This window comes from Loxodonta africana, chromosome 25 (genome assembly GCF_030014295.1).
Source record: "Loxodonta africana isolate mLoxAfr1 chromosome 25, mLoxAfr1.hap2, whole genome shotgun sequence".
Taxonomy (NCBI): Eukaryota; Metazoa; Chordata; class Mammalia; order Proboscidea; family Elephantidae; genus Loxodonta; species Loxodonta africana.
In genome coordinates, this window is record NC_087366.1 from 52,654,473 (window position 1) to 52,660,901 (window position 6,429).

Here is a 6,429-nt window from a genome sequence, read left to right on the forward strand (position 1 = left end):
AGTTTTAAGCAGGGCAGATAACACGATCCAATTAATGCATTGAACAGATCACTGAGTGCTGCATGGAAAATGTGCTGTGAAGTAGGGAGGTAGACGGTAAGAGTGGAGGCAGGGAGACCAGTTGGAAGACCATCGCAGTCATCTAGCCAAGAGATGAAAGGTTTTGGCTGTGGAGATGGTGAGAAGTATTCGGATCCACAGCCTGCTTTGGAAATAGAGACCAAAAGGCTTGCTAATGATCCGGGTGTGTGTGGAAATGGGTGAAGGAGAGAGACAAATAAAAAATGCCTCTAGGTCTTTGGCCCAAGCAACTATGATGATACGATTGTGTGGGGAAGATAGGAAAGGGGGTAAAAACTATTTTGGTAGGGAGGAGGAGAAAATCAAGAGTTCTATTTGGGACGTATTAAGTCATCTAAGTAGTTAGCTATCTCAGCGGAGATATAAGTACGTAGGGGATGGAGTCTGGAGCACAGAGCTCTAGATAGGAATCTGTATATCATCAGCTTATGGACGGTATTTTAAATCTCTGGGTCAGGATGAGAGCACTTAAGAAGAGTTGTAAAAGCAGAAGAGAAGGGGGTCCTACATTCCATAGTACACTGAGCACATTATTTTGCTTTTCTGAGCTTACTTTTGAACTTGTCTATAAAGTGAGTTTTATAATTTTTATCTTGCAAAGTTGTTAAAAGAATTAAATTACATCATGCATTTGAAAGCATCTAGCACAAGGCTTGGTCCATGCTGGGTTCCAAGAAATGCTGCTTTCTTAACTCTGAGTATACTTAATCCCATTTTGTTTGGTAATAAAGGTATTTATCTGTACCATTAAAATTGGATCTAGGCAAAGTCAGTGTCTAGGACTTGACATTTCTTTCGCTGATTGATCAACTTTCAAAAACATGTTCTTTGGCAATTTTATAGAATGTGTACTGGGGGTGAATAAGGAAGGAATTATATTCCCCTGCCTCATGGAATCTCTTGAGCCCCATATTTCCTTAGATAGGGATGTGTATGTGTGTGTGTGTTGGGAGGAATGGAGCAGATAGAAGAGAAAAAGGAGAGGAAAAACAAAATATTTCAGAGAGTAAGTAATGGAACAGGAGGTGGTTCAATGGTAGAATTCTCACTTTCCATGCAGGAGACCCAGGTTCGATTCCTGGTCAATGCAATTCGTGCAGAGCTACCACCCGTCTGTCAGTGGAGGCTCGCGTGTTGCTGTGATGCTGAGCAGGTTTCAGCAGAGCTTCTAGACTAAGACGGACTAGGAAGAAAGGCCTGGCAATCTACTTCTGAAAATCAACCAATGAAAACCCTTTGGATCACAGTGGTCCAGCCTGCAACCAATCGTGGAGATGGCGCAGGACCGGGCAGTGTTTCATTCAGTTATATGTGGGGTCGCCATAAGTCCACCTCGACAGCAGCTAACAATATAATGGAATAGAGGTGGAAAAGCTCAAGATTTCAAACCTCAGTCCTCAGGAGAATGGCGGCACTGGGCCAGAAATAGAGACATCCAAATGTGGTGTTAACTTGGGATGAAGATAGAGGTGATGATGAGTATGGTTTTGGCTGGGTTGAGTGTGGCTTCCTGAATTGGGTATCCTGCAGGAGACACCAGGCAGACAGCTACAAATAGAAAGCTTATGTAGCTCAGAAGAGAGCCTAGAGATTTAAGGGCATTTCTATGGAGATGACGGTGGAAGCCTTGCAAATGGATGAGGTCATCAACGAAAAGTCTGTGGAGAAAGCTGTCTCTGAGAGGGCACTTTTATTGCTGTTTAATATTTCATATGGGCATATTTGGCCTATCGTGTTTGACTACAAACTTCTTATATGCCCTGCCACTATCTCAAAGATGACTTGGTCAATTGCTTTGCCTCTCTTAGCTTCAGTTTCCTCAACTCTAAAAGGGGGCTATTAAGGCCTACGGCATAGGTCATTGTGAGGATTGAGATGTCTATGACAGTGATTAGCATGGTGCCTGGCACACAGCAGGTGCTCAGTGGACATTGAGTACTGTTTTGATTTGATTTGATTTCAAAACCAAGAAGTATTGTTGCGTGTCAGCTGGGTATATAAGAACTTCCTGTTCACTCAGGGTGCTGTGACAGTGGGCTGGGGTTGGAGGCAAGTTCTCTTCTACCTTCCTCCTTTCAAACCCTGAGACCATTTCCAGATTAATCTTGGGAGAACTGTCCCCTCCCTGGTTTATATCTGCCACCCCTAGGTAAGATCAGTACCAGTTGCTGTCACATTGACTCTGACCCATGCTGACCCCATGTGTCACAGTAAAACTGTGCTCCACAGGGTTTTCAATGGTTGATTTTTCAGAAGTAGGTCACCAGGCCTATCTTCTGAGGCATCTCTGGGTAGACTTGAACTTTCAGCCCTTTGGTTATCAGTCAAACGCATTAATCATTTGCACTACCCTGGGACTCCCCCCCACCCCCACACACTCTGTAACTGGAATGAAAATAGTATTTTCTGGCTGCTGCACCCCACATTCTGCTGTGGAGTCCCTGTCTAGCACACCCAGTTCTCCTTACCCCATGGGGCTGACGCAGCTGGACCTATGGGTCATTGCCAGAGGGGGACCTGCCCCTGTGCTGGGGAAGGTAGAAACATCAGGGGCCTGACCTTCCTGGAAACCAGTCACAGGAAGTCCCAGCATCCTGTGGTCTCCCAGCCTTCCCTGCCCCTTTTGCTGATATTTGAGGTCATCCTGCTCTCAGGAGGCACCCAGGCTGAACCTGGACATTGCTTCTTGTTCTCCACTTGTCTGTGCTCCCAGGGTGAGGATGTGAAGAAAGGTTTAATTATACCTGTTTACTTGTGCCAGCAAGAGTGCCCTCAAGGTGTCTGATATGTCGGTAGCTTCAGGCTAGTTCTGAATTATTTTTAAGGGGCTGAGAAATCAAACCCCTAAGGCCTGAGTCTCTGGTCCCCAGTCACTGGGCAGGCCCACGGAACCCACAGAGTCCAAGCACTTGGTCCCCTGGCACGCTGGGGAAAGGAGGCCTTTCCCAACCTTTTCCTCTCAGAAACCAAGTAGACCACCCTGTGGGGGCCCGCGAAAGGTGTGCAGGCCATGCGCAATTTTAGAAATGCAAGATGCAGCCTCCACCCTCCTTTGTTCCTATAACCCACCCCCCAACCTTTCCTTAGCTCCTTTGAAAACAGCTCATGAATAGATTTAGAATTGGCTAATACTCTTGAACGTTGATGATTCTCAGCTCACAAAGGTCTGAGAAGCCAGTCAGGGTCTTCACAACTGAGGGGATGGCTGGGCATGGCTATTCTTAGAAGATAGCAACCATTTTCCCTCCTGGCCTTGGTTTGGCAACTTATAAATATGTCTTCCTATGCCTCAAAGAATAGCTCAGATTTTTGTAAAATATTTTTTAATTTTGACATCTTTCCAGCTTACAGAGAAGTTACAAGAATAGTACAAAGAATTCCTGCCTCTTTCACTCAGACCCCCAAATGTTAACTCTCTCTCTCTCTCTCTCTCTCTCGCCATGTATAGTGATAAAAAAAAAAAAATAGTGATACATGGTGTCAAATAAAAAAGAAATCCAGACTGATAGGGAGAAGCTTTATTCAGAAAGAAAAGGGGGAAAGGGACTGTTGAGGTAGCGGAGGAGGGGGCTGCTGAGGTAGCGGGGGAGGGGCTGCTGCGGTAGCGGGGGAGGGGCTGCTGCGGTAGCGGGGGAGGGGACTCTTGTGGAAGTGGGGGAGGGGATGACTACAGTAGGGAGAACCCTGACCAGAAGGTCTGCAAAAGTCTCTAAGAGTTAGGGGATGAACATATTCATTTATAGAGACTGAGGGTAAACAAGAATAGCAAAACCATGGGTGTGGGGAAGAGTGATGAGCTGGAGATATCACTGGATAGCAAATCAGAAATGTTCTACGCTGAGGTCAGCCTATTCTCCGTTACCAAACCAAAACCAAACCCACTGCCATTGAGTCGATTCCCACTCATAGCAACCCTATAGGACAGGGCAGAACTGCCCTACAGAGTTTCCAAGGAGCGCCCGGTGGATTCGAACGGTAGAACCTTTGGTTAGCAGCCGTAGCACTTAACCACTATGCCACCAGGGCTCCTGATTAAAAAAAAAAAAAAAAATTTACGGGGCCATTAAATAAGGGGTATATGTTGGCTCAGGCTCAGGGTGGGCTTGGGGGAAGGAGAGAAGCTTAACCAAAGTTTGGTTAACAAGCCCTTTGTTTCTGATTGACCACTGGGGACAAGCAAGTCAGTTATTCATTTATGAGGCAAGGGGTGGGAATCTGGAGGGCCTGTGTCAAGGGGGCATCTGTGAGTCTTCTCTAAGTCATCTGCAGTAAGCCATTTTCCTGAACACAAAGCGGGGGAGGATTTCCTACACTCTCTCTGTTTTCCGGAACGCAGGGTTCAGTTGAAATTCAACGTTTGTCAGTGGTAAGACTGATGCAATACTATTATCTAATCTAAAGATCTTATCCACATTTTACCGGTTTTCCTAATAATATCCTTTACAGCAAAAGAAAACCCAGGCATTCAGTTATCATGTCTCTTTCCTTTCTTTCAATCTGGAACAGTTCTTGAGTCCCTCTTTGTCTTCTTAGATAGTGACATTTTTTCATAGTACAGGCCAGTTATTATGTAGACTGTCCCTTAGGTTGGGTCTGTCTGACGTTTCCTTTTGATGAGATTCAGGTTGGAAACTTCTGGCAGGAATGCCGCAAAAGTGGTGCTGTGTTCTCCTCGGTGAGTCATTTCAGGAGGCACATGCTGTCACTTGTCTCATTACTAGGGGTGTCTACTTTGATCATTTGGTTAAGGTGGTACCTGCCAGGTTTCTCCACTGAAAAGTTACTTTTTTGTTTTTTCTTTTTGTAACTTTATAATTAATAAGATGCTCTAGGGAGACACTTTGAACCTGTAAATGTGCTCCTTCAAATTCACCCACTAGTTTTGGAATCCGTGGATGCTTCTGGCCTCAACCTGTTATGATGACGATGGTTGCCAAATGCTGGTTTTCTAAATACATCATTCCTTTTGCATTTATTTGTCAACTTTCTACTGAAAGGAAGAGCTTTCCTGCCCCCCTTTTATACTTATTTACTGTTTCAGATTTTTAAACAAGATTGTCAAGATAAAATTAGCCATGTTAATTGAAAAACCAAAGTATCCCCCCGGGGTGGGAGCCTTGCTTTTACGTATACTTAGGGTAAATGCGTCTGTAAATGCGTCTGTGTTAGGCCGTGCACATGCAGGAGGAACCAGTCTGCGTGAGCTGAACTGCATGGACCCTGGGTGTGGCTGAGGGGAGTTTGTGCTGGGCTCCTGGACGTGGGGGCAGGGTGCAGAGGGCAACAGGAAAAGGCCGAAGCAACGGTGTTGCATCAAAGATTATGAGTCTAAGAATATGAGCAGCAGGTGTGTGTGTCCCTAGTGACAAAGGAGGACTCACTGTCGGGGACAAGGACCTTTATTCCATTTACTCTGAGAACACACTTCCTCTAGTCTAGAGCCTCAGGAACTGTGAGCAGTGGCAGTGTAGGCTGAGGAGGACATTGGGGGCCTCACTCAGGCAGTCCCAACCTCTCTCACCTGGGCTTTCAGGAGGTGTCTGTGGACTAGGAGGACTGGAGCAGGAGAGAGGTGGAACACAGCCCACGTGCCAGTCATGGCAGCTGCGCTGGCTGACCCATTCGTGAGCACAGGGGAGATGTCCCTGCGTACTTCTAAAATTTTATGCTACTACCCATGTTGTCAGCGTATTGTACCATTGGTGTCTTGCCTGTTGCTATGCTGCTAGAAGCTATGCCACTGGTATTTCAAATATCAGCAGAGTCACCTATGGCAGACAGGTTTCAGCAGAACTTCCAGACTAAGACTGGGAAGAAAGGCCTGGTGATCTACCTCTGAAAACAAGCCAATGAAAACCCTATGGGTCACAACAGAATATTGTCCAGTGTAGTGCTAGAAGAAGAGCCCTGTACGCTGGAAGACACTCAAAATACACAGTGGTTTCCACGATGAACTCAAACATACCAACAATCATGAACATGGCACAGGGCTGGGCATTGTTTCTTTCTATTGTTCATGGGGGTCACCATGAGTTGGAGCCAACTCAATGGCAACCAACAAGAGCTTATGTGAGCAGGTTGACACAAAAGGCAATTAAAATTAAGATGTGCCTCATGCTAGAGGCTGGAGAGGCCATGGGTCACTAGAGTGCCCATCCATCCAGCACTTTGGCTGGGAAACTGTCCCTGAAAAATGACACTAATTGCAAGAGAGGTGGAGCTTGGTTTGATTTGCAGCACGTGCCACACTGGTGAGCCGTCCCATCTGCCAGCTTCTCGAGCTTGTCGACACAATTTGGTTTTCTCCTGTTCGTTCATTGGGGCTTCTTTTGGTTTTGAACGGTAGAG